The following is an 11293-nucleotide window of genomic DNA, read 5'->3' as shown; positions in this document are numbered from 1 at the left end:
TTCTCGTGGTGATCATACGGTATCTAGCTCACGATACGTCTCCGTATTTTCTTGATGACACTGACGGACTTTGCATTTGATGTGTGCTCTGTATTTTGTTGACGACACTTACGGTCATTGTATTTGAAGCGAAAACACGATATGGTCACTCGACTTCAGAATAAGCTCATCACGGTCACCACATACATTTTGTCGTGCTAACCAACATGTGGTTGGATGGTTAGGAGGACAGTGGTTTCTCGAGCCCACCAGGGTTAAAGTCCCGGTGCTCGCATTTATCCTAGGTTAATTTCATTATTTTCCGGCGATGTGCGTTCAGTGGGAGGAGACGTTCCACTCGACTACGAGGCACCTATGGTGACTTCGTAAAATCTCAAGATCATATGCTGACCCACTCTCTCGAAGGTGCTCATAGGGGTAGGGTCTGCGTGTGTGCGCTTATAGCGGTGAGTGCTTGCACGTATATATGAGCCCTTGCGTCTGTACCGTGTTAAAAAAATACATGTCATGATTATACGGTCACTCGCTCACCCATACAACTCCGTATTTTGTTGATGACACAATCAATTGACCAGTCAAATGTTCCACGTGGCGCAACTAGTGTTGCACCATCGGGGCGCGTAACCGTGGGGCCCACCTGTCAGCCCGTATATGAAACAAAGAAATGGTAGTTTGAGTCTGTACTGTGTTAATAAAATACATTTTAGGGTGATCATACGGTCACTCGCTCACCATACAGCTTCGTAATTTGTTGATGACACGATCAATTGACCAGTCAAACAGTCCACATTCAGCAGCGCACATTACCATAGGGCCCACCCGTCACCGCGTATATGAAGGACAGAAATGGTAATAAATTAGTGGTCGGTGGGTACTCAAAGTCGTGAGACCTCTGGTTGGCAGTCGCAGGCGGTGGGGGGCGTTGATTGGGCGGTGGGGTGGGGATTGCTGGAGAAAAAGCTCAGCGCGGGGGGCCTAGAGGGATGGCCGGTGCGGCGGCGGACCGGCGGTGGGGAGTGGTTTCGGGGCGGGCAGGGCGGCGTCGTGGCGCGGGCCATCCGCGGGTGGCGGGGGCCGGCGCTTCGGCCGGTGGTGGCTGGCGGCTCAGGGGGGTGGAGTTTGATGATAAACTGCAGGCCCTTGATTTCGTATCCAAAGGCTGGAAAATCTAATGACCAGAGATGAAAGAGTCAGTCAACTGACGTGTAGCCTCACCCCGCATGTACACATGCACGCACGCAAGACACGCACACATGCTGGCGTGCAACACTGACACGTACACATGCACCCACGAACACACGCACGTACACATACATGCATGCAACACTGAAACATACCCTTGCACGCACGCCTGCATGCACACAGCACACGACGCAAGACACACGCTCAACCTATACGTGCATGCACCCTTTGTTAAGGACATGGATTGTTACTGGTATTAATCAATCTTATCTGTGATAAGCAGAACATTGATGTTTGCAGCGGTCTTTATGAATCACAATGTATCGAACGGGCTATCAACATAGTAGGCTTATCTACATGAAAAGGATGACGTCACACTCAATGAACAATCATCGCTTTATGAAATGCCCGCTTCTGACCGCCCTGGCCCACCACCGGTTCCTCTGCTGTGCGCTGCCTGCATTGGGTCACTGACATGCAGGCCATGTACCCAAAGATCCCACACGTCAGTGGAAGAACGGCGCGGTGTCCTACATCAGAGTCGAGGGCGCCACTCGCTGCACGCCTAGCTGAACACGCCTCCTTGCCACATTCAAACGCCTCCATGAAACCCGCCCGTGTGGAAGCCGAGAAACCCACTCTGGACACACATCCATTCATTGGGGCCGGCATTAAACGCAACGCCGGGCGAGCTCCTCCCGTCCGCCGTCTATTTAATCTCCTATTTAAACGAGGCCAAACGCCGGCCAAGAATCGCACACCTCCGCCGCTCCCCTATCTCCTCCTCCACCATTTTGTCCACTCTTACAATGGCTTACGAAGAGTAGTTATTCCGCACAAGCCATTTGTCTAGGTTTGTATCTCTCACACACACCCACGTAGGTGGGGGACGTGCCGAAGAGAAGAGGTGCACGCACGACGCACGTACTCCCGTCTCTTTCCCAACCACACCCGCGCGGATACACGGTGGAGCTCATTTCTGTACGAAAAGGCAACCCACATGGTAATTTGACCATGTACTGGTTGTCCACTTGGTGGAGGGAGGATCGTCTACCACGGGTGAACAAACAACTTGTGACCTGACGCGTTATGTTAAAAAAGAGGCAAACCATGTGGGGCCTACCTTAGAGGCAAGGCTCTTTACTCTCGAGTACTTTTGATGTGTCCCGTCAACTCGCAGAACGAGGAGAAGCTTACTTAGTACACCGTCTCCCCCGCCCACGGGCGCGGTGGCTCGCAGGATGAGGTGAAGCTTGCTTACTAGTAGTAGTACTGTACGCCTTACGCCCGCTCCCTCGCCCACGCGCGCGGTGGCTCACAGGACGAGGAGAAAATTTTACTACTCCCTTCGTTTACTCCTCGTCCCTACTTCCTTGGTTAGAGAGATTATCATATTGTTTGGAATATATATATATATGTCCTTTAGTACTCCCTCCATTTACTTATACAAGGCCACTATAAAAAATACATTTTGCATCTATACAAGGCCACAAATAGTAATCGAGAAAAAAGTTACTACTCCCTCCTTTCTAGTTTATGGCTCAATTTCAAAATCTCTCCAACCAAGGTAGACGATGAGTGGACGAATTAATTTCGTACTCCTAGTTTGCACAAGTAATTAGTACGCTCGTTTTAAGAAGTTATGTTTACCGAGGCATTAATTAGAACGAATGCATGAATGACCACTAAATTTCCATGAACTTTTACATGCATTGGTGAGTTTTCTCATGACACTGCTTGCATCGGGTGATCTAACGCACCTCGAAATCCAACATGTTATGTTACTACTACTAGTAGTAGAATTGAGACTTATAAAATGGAAAAATGAATGTTTTTAGATGATCCCTATAAACCCTAGTGGGTACGTACTCCGTAAAATCAGATTTTCCCAAAACTAAGTCGTTCAACCTTTATTTGCTTCTGTTCCCTTCCTACCTCCTTGCCTCGAACAGACTATGCCAAACTCCCCTGCCTGCCGCGCGGGAAAAGACCCGCCCTCGCCTTTTTTAGTCCGGGTTCGTATCGATGGATCGCGCGAAGCAGCAAAAACCCAAGCCGTGTCTTGTACTCCTCTGTCGACGCTCGCTTTCATGAATTTTGTACTTCCTGTTGCCGACATGTGGGACATATAGCAACCGGGTCGACGTGTCAAGCACCAAATAACAGTGTAGAACAGCAGGGGGACGCACCCCAGTCGTACCGCCCCAGTAGTAGTAGTAATGAGTAATGAGACGTCAAATCACAATGCCGCACCTTCCCAGACGGACGAAGCAACCATTATTTCACACTTCGGTTCGCCATCATCTCAAACCCCGTACTATTGCTTTTGCCTCAAGAGGGACACGCGCATCGCCTTGGTACATCATGACACGTGGGACCGCATGACAGGGCATGCTCCCCCGCCGATCGCTCGGTAAAATCACCTCATTTTTACTACTATACTTCCTCCGTATCGGTTTACATGGCATGCACGTCGTTCTAGGTTGAGAATTTAACTGGCTATATATGTGATGAATAGTATATGTTTAGAAACTACATCTGCTTAATAATCCAATGATATACTTTTTGTGACATAGTAACTCAGATTTAGTTAGTCAAATGGATGACCTAGAACTACGTGCACGCCCTATAAACCAATATGTCTAAAAAAATGGGACGGAGAGGGTAGTTCAGTACGTATCTTTTTAGATCAATATAGTCAGGATTCACCAAGGAGCAAAACCAAGTGGTAGGCTGCACCTGTTGTGTTGGCGTAGCGACTCAAGCAGGGCCAGTCCACACACGAAATGGCGACACACTTAACAGGACCCCTTTGGCCGACATGTGGCTCACCACCGTCTTGTTCCATGTGCGATGCACCAAATTACAGTTCGGAGCAACGGTTGGAATTGGAGGCACCCCGGTCGTAGCGCCGCAGTAGTAGAAAATGAGCGATGAGGGGTCAAATCACAAAGCCCCACCTTTCCCGCATTAACTGGACGGACGAAGCAACCATCATTTCACTCTAGGGCGCAAGAGCATAAAGAAAAGAGAAAACCAATGATGCGTGCGGCAGCTACCTAGGGCACCCTAGGGTAGGGGTCTCCACTACAGATCATTTTTTTGAAAGCGCCTCCAGTACAAATCGGCTTCTCCCTCGTCCTCTTGAAGAAAACCGATGATGTGTGCGGCGGTAGGATTTGTAGGAGTACTACTAGGGCGTGCAGGGTCACGTCATAGTAAACGGGAGAGGGATTGAGTTCGAGTCGATGCCTTAAATATGTGTGGGCCGCTTGGTTTTACGGGAACGAGGCAGCATTTTGGGTTCAGGGACCAGTGGAGATATAGTACGTACAAAAAATTGTGGACGTAGGTTCGACCGAAAGGCAATGATGCATGGGCCCTGCATTTTGATATACCCGGGGCCGCATGAAATTTGCTACTCTACTCAATACTAGTAAGATACACATGCATTGAACGCATGAGACTTCGAAACCAAATTATGAATAAGTACACACTATAGCATGTAAAGCTTTGAGTCATATATGCATGATGTAGATGTTCGTTTAGTTCTTATAGTTCATCTCATTCAAAATCAATTAGTTTTATAAAGAAGTTAAGATTCATGGGGTTGTGCATTGTAAAGCATAAAGTAAAAAACAAATAATGGCAATTCATTTAGAACAAAGGAGAAGTGCTTGTGTTTGGAGGTTTGTGCATTATGTTTAAGTTCAACCATGGAGTCTTCTAAATTGTACATGTGGCAGATCTGGTGGAATGTTGATGATATCCAACAGCCAGTAGTGCTCGGATTTGCCATCTCTGCACTGTCGGATTAGCTTCATCCAGCGACCATCTTTCAAGTTATTCGCACACTATATAGTTCTTGTTCCATAGTTGCATGTCTTGGAAAAAAGGTACTAGTGGGTTTTACTAGCTATTTAGGAATAGAAGATGTATACATGGAAGTTGTAGGGAAACAGATGACATGGAGTATCTCAATTCCTATGAGTAGGGATTGGAAAAGAGATGTCATTTGGTTGACGTCATAGGAACTTTTCTATTGAATCTAGAGATGGCATGTATCTCAATTCCTATGAGGAGGGATTAGAAAAGAGATGTAATTTGGTTCATATCATAGGAACTTTTCTATTGAATATATGCTAATGTTTATTTTCCTTTGAAATTATGGGAGAATAGGAATCCATTCATATGAACCAAGTGGCTCTAAAGCTATAGAAATGATATCATGTTTATTTCCTTTGAAATGTGGAGTATATGAATCTATTCCTATGAACCAATTGGGTCTAAAGGAAAAAATCCTATAAAAATCATATCATATAGAGTTCCTATGATATTCCTCCACACCAAAGGATGCTTGAAATTGCTGCAGGTGATACGATGGTATTTCTTTGTAGACTCCTCCCCCATCTTTATATTTACCTCGAAGATGAATGAAATGATATATATAGGGTATTCTACATGTGCAATTTGGTACACGAAAACTCGGTAAAAGTTTGCGAGGTTCGAATTTTCAATAAAGCTATATGCACTGCATTTTGGAACGGAGGGAGCATACGGCAGTTGCTAACACTCACATGGAAGATTTGTGTGTAGGAGGAGTGGCTGTTCTGTTAAATGACATGGCAAAACTGACACTGTCGGATGCCGATCTAACGGTTCTTACAGCGTTCGTCAGGAAAAGGCTTGTGGCGAACATTTGTCGGATAATGATTTACGGACACATGCATTGCATTGATACGTGCCCCCTCTCTCTCACACACACGCACCCTCCCGAGTCCTCTCGCACCCACCGTCTATCTGCAGGTAGACGTCACACACATATGTGCTCTTCACACCCTACCCTCAGAACTTCTAAAAAACAAAACACGTGGCGCACATTTTATTTTAGCTCACACGTCACACTTATACTATTGCTCTTGTGGCGAACGTTCTTTGGGCATAGTATATTGTACTCTCACGAAGAGAAGCGGTGCACGCACACACTAGTTCTGTCACACCCACTCGCGGGTACACGTAGGAGCGCATTTTTTTGAAGCTGGTACAACAAAATCACTCCACTATATATATAAGCAGGAGCCTTAGCGCTTGCTTTACTAGGGTTCCTCTCGTTCACTCTCTCATGCTCTCTAGATCTAAGGAAGACATAGGTGGCCACACTCTCTCTCAGCTCACGGCTGGTCACAAATCCGGCCGGACAACCTCGACCGGGGCAGGGGTGTAGGTGCATCGTTCACGTTGTCGTCAGCGGCGAAGGAGGAGACCAACGGCTGCCCGCGCGTCCCGGTCGGTGGCCGTGCTGTTCTCTCCGAGAGAGTGCCGGCTCCGGAGGGCCTCCGACCCCTTCTTCCTCCCTGCGGTATTGTGGCCAAGATGCGGCCTCCCGACGCCGTCTTTGCCACATGACAACGACCCTGAGGTATATATTCCTTCGAAACCTGCCTTACTCTACTGCCCCAGCTCCCCACTTGGCTTCATATGGATCTTTTTCTACTTCTGTCCTGTCGTGGAATTGTCACGGCAGATGTCCTAGTGTGAGGACTTAGTCGTGAGGCCAACGCATCTATGCGGTAGCTTGAAGGGGTTGGTCAGAATCGAGAGACGCGAGGCGGATCAACACACAAGACAAGGATTTAGACAGCTTCGGGCCCCGGGAAACATCATCCGGTAACAACCCTACATGCTGTTTGTGGCTAAGTCTCATTATCATCACGACGGAGTCGCCGTAAACCGGCTCTCCCAGTTATGTCTAGCCCTAAGATTGTTTCTTCTTGCTTGTCTCTCTTTGGGGAGCCCTGCCCCTCCTTATATAAGTTGAAGGGGCGGGTTACATGTAGAGTCCAACTCGGACTTAAGACTTAACTATTCTGACTTCTCTTCATGGGCTTCTTAACATCTTGGGCTTCATAACGTCTCGGGCTTCATAACCCCTGGCAACCCAGTTATCACTGTCTGCCGGGTTATGGGTGGTGCCGGTTGATGATGGTCTGCCGGTTTATGATGGTCTGCCGGTTTATGATTGTCTGCTGAGTTATCATCTGACTTAACTCCTGCCGGGTTAACATCTGACTTAAATCATGCCGGGTTATCATCTGACTTAACTCCAGCCAGGTTATCATCTGACTTAACTCCTGCCGGGTCATACCACGGGGTATATCCCTGACATTAGCCCCCAGTTTAATTTGGATTTATCCATGTTAAACTGATCCTGGTCATCTTTAAATTCTTGGCATTTCCTTCTTCTAGAAAATCCGGGTCAATAGGCCAACTTCATAATCAATTTGCTGACATTGGTTTGTCATAAAGAAATATTGTGAAGAATAACTAATTTGACTCAGCTCCCAATGCTTAACAAAAATATTGGTCTTTGAAATACTCATCTGATCTTCAGCCGGTTTAAGAATGTAGAACTTGCCGGTTTATCATTGCCAAGATTGCCGGTTTATAAATATTGATAGAACCGGGTCATAATTGTAGTTAACATCAGGCTTGAAAATATACCTCCTTTGTATGCATATCACTTGTAGCCCCCAAGTCTTAAGAAGGGAGCGTAGTAACTGCTTAAGACTTGCTTCAATATAAATGTTACAATCTTGAAGAAATCCAGTTTGTTCATCACTGGTCATAAACTGAGTATTCCATATATGTAGCCCCCAAGTACCGGGTTGTCATGCTTGCAGCAACCTGGGACTTGTAATTTCCTGATGCTCATAAAAACTTCAACCAGTGTAGCCCCCAAGGGCCGCGTCATTATGCAAATAATGAGCAGGGACTTTGAAAATATGATCATGTAGACTTTAACAGCAACGTGTAGCCCCCAAGGGCCGGTTTAGTAAGATAATACTGAGCTGGGACTTTATGTATACTTCATTGAAAATAACATCATATGATGTAACTCTCATCACGAGGCCTGAACCCACATCCACAAGGTTAAGAGCTTTGTGCTTTACCAACTGAGCAATGAATCTCTCAATATAATGGATTAAAACTTGTGTACCTTGAATTTTGACAGGAGCAATTGGTAGCCCCCAAGGGCCGGCTCATTATGATGTGATGAGTCGGGTCTTCGATGAGGTGAGCAAAAATGACTTTGCATTAGCCCCCAAGTGTCATGGTGCATGCTTGCAGCGACATGAGACTTGCATATTTGATATAATCTCAACTTAAATAATGTAGCCCCCAAGTGCCGGGTCGTAAGCCTGCAGCGACTCGGGACTACTCCCTCCATTGTAGAATAAATCATATCCATTGATAAAATAATAACCATTGCGCTAAAAGCGACTTTGAAAACCTCAATCATAATATTGGTTATTGATAACCATAATAAAAATCCAGCCATGTTGGCTATTAAAGATTTGAATAATATAATCCAATGATTTATAAGTGCATGATTCCAATGGCGCAATCCCAATATATTCTGGCGACTTAACGTCCAAAGCCAGACCGGGTTAATAAACACTGGATTATAACTGATCATGTACTGACAACTTGTAGTTGAAAGCCGAGCCGGGTTAATGAACGTCGGTTTATCAAAAACATCAAAGGAGAAAACACTTGGCAAATAAAAGCATATAAAAACTTGTAGTCGAGGCTTTTCACGGGCTGCCAGGCCCCAAATTCGAGGCTTTTCATGGGCTGCCAGGCCGCTGAGTTAAACCATTTTACAAAGCCTTTTTAAGATGGACCTCAATCTTTAACCAATCGTCGTTTTAACTTTGACAAGTTCAGGGTCTTATGAGATTGACTTGTCAAAGTTCGGCGGGTCATATCAGGTTTACCTGAACGGAGTGACTTACTTATAAAAGGCAGGCTAACCCGGGGTTTTAGGTGTATACACCAGGCTTCCAAGCCGTGGCTTGATAGCCTATTACAAGTGTAGATTCTTTGTTCATTGCGATAGCAAAGAATCCCCAAGCAATATTTTGAGCTGTGCTCAGTGGGTGCCTATGTTTGAGTTGTTCTTTCGCAACACTCTCTTTGGCCCCTTAGTAATTTTCTTTTGGCCTTGAGCCGATCAAGAGGTGTGGCTATGGTTCGAATACGACCAAGCCCACAAGTGATTTTCCTAGTGGCCTTGCGCCGATCAAGAGGTGTAGCTATGGTTCGAATACGACCAAGCCCCCAAGTGATTTTATATATATGGCTTTATAAGCCAGATCGAAGGGTAATCATAGCTTCGCTGCAATAAACCGGGAGCCCCCATATGGTCAATAATATGATAAGCCAATAATGCCGGATACCCATGTTTGAACCGTGCATCATGGCAACAGGTCCTCTTCGGCAGCCTTTAACTTTTTTTAAGGGATAAATTCTTCTTGAACCGGGATTTTGAACCGGATATTGAGAGCGCCAGAGCTTTGCAAGAGATAGTTTCCTCTTAAACCGGATTTGAACCACATACTAAGAGCTTTAGCGCTGTGTGGGAGACGGGATTTCCCTTAAACTGGACTATAAACCGGAAGCCTCCGGGACCGGGTTATCTTTCCCTTCAACGTCCTGGGGCACTTGAATTTGCTGAAACTGGCAAGACTTGCTGAGTCATATCATCGTAGCCCCCGAGTCTTAAGATGACTCAAGGAGTTGTCTTGAGATTCTCCGTATTTGACCATAGCAGAAGGTATATATCATTGGTGTTGATAACGCGATGTGAATCCACAGAAGGTTGAGGTGACTGCGGCGGGTTATAAATGATCCCGTATGAGCTGTGTCAGCAACTCGGCCAATGGTTCCTTCCAACTGGCTGTTTGAAGTTAACCAAACTGTAGTGGCAGCGATTTGTGCGCATGTCCATTGAGCCATCCAGCGCAGACAGCGGCTGAATGATAATTTGCCTCCAATTTGTTGGAAGAAAACCGGGCTACCCAAGCAGTGACTTGCTCATACTCAATAAATAACTCATGCAGACAGGTGCGGCCCGGTGTGTTGATGTAGTCCAGACCGCAAGGATGGTACAGACAAATTAGTCGGCCGCGGCGTTTGTAAACCGGCGCGGGCGGGAGAGTTGGCCGCGGGGGCAGACAATAGGTCAATCACGTGTGTTGATGTAGCGGGGGTGGCAATCCGCGCAGGATGAGCGCTAGTGCAAAAATAATATTTGCTCCCCCTCCTTTTGCAACACCTTTTTGTAAGGAATAATGGTTCTACGAAAAAATATCATAGACCAAGTAACTGTTCTTTAATAAAAACAATATGTGTTAAGAAAAATAAACTTTAGATGAATATCACCTGATTTGTTCGGATGATAGATGACCCGCATATAACGTCCATATATATTCTCCAGTAATTTCAATGGCAATTTAGCCACTTTGTCCAGAGTAGGCCTCCAACATACCATTTCTTAACTAATTGGTATAGTCAAGCATTTCATCATTGGTTGCAGTTGTGAGTGCTGACAAATCTGCCGCCCTTAGTATCGTGGGCATGGCACAAGACCAAGTACTTCTCAAAGTTCTCTCTAATTTGTCAGTGCAATATCAGCGAAGTCTGAGAATATTAATAGTTTTACATATCTGTGCAACTGACTGCCGGATAGATCCTTCAGGAGCCGGGTTATGATGCCATCCCAGTGTGGGGCTGATAGAAACTGCGCAAGGTTCGAACCGGTTGTATATGCAAGTGCTCTTACGGCCAGCAAAGTCCCCGTACTGTGGTGTTTTGACGAGCAAAAACTCTAAAAAAACACAATCATCCTCTGATCTGTATACTGTAAACAGTCAAATCTTGTTGACTCCATCTCTTCCAATTTTCTGAATAACAATCAGTAGGCGATCGCAAAGAAAGCCCTGAAACCACTTGATGTTTTCCCCAACATGTCTACGTACAAACTCACAAACTTTGTGCAACAGCCAGCCTTGCTCATAACAACTGTTGAAGCGACCTTCCCCTGCATTAACTGCTAGCGATAGTAATTTCCTTGTTTTCCAACGGTAGTAGCTTCCCATCAGACCTAGGGAGCCACGCCATAGCGCTTGTTTCTCATATTCTTGACTCCTCACTTCTTGTTACTAGCAGACCAGCAGATCAGGAAGAAAAAACCACTTGTATTAATTTTGTAATACATGTCCATGTACTATACTCCTTTTAATCAAGCTCGGCCTTGTCAACGACACGA

The sequence above is a fragment of the Aegilops tauschii genome, chromosome 1 (assembly GCF_002575655.3).
Source record: "Aegilops tauschii subsp. strangulata cultivar AL8/78 chromosome 1, Aet v6.0, whole genome shotgun sequence".
Lineage (NCBI taxonomy): Eukaryota > Viridiplantae > Streptophyta > Magnoliopsida > Poales > Poaceae > Aegilops > Aegilops tauschii.
The sequence above is the reverse complement of the archived record's forward strand: the minus strand, read 5'-3'. Positions refer to the sequence as shown.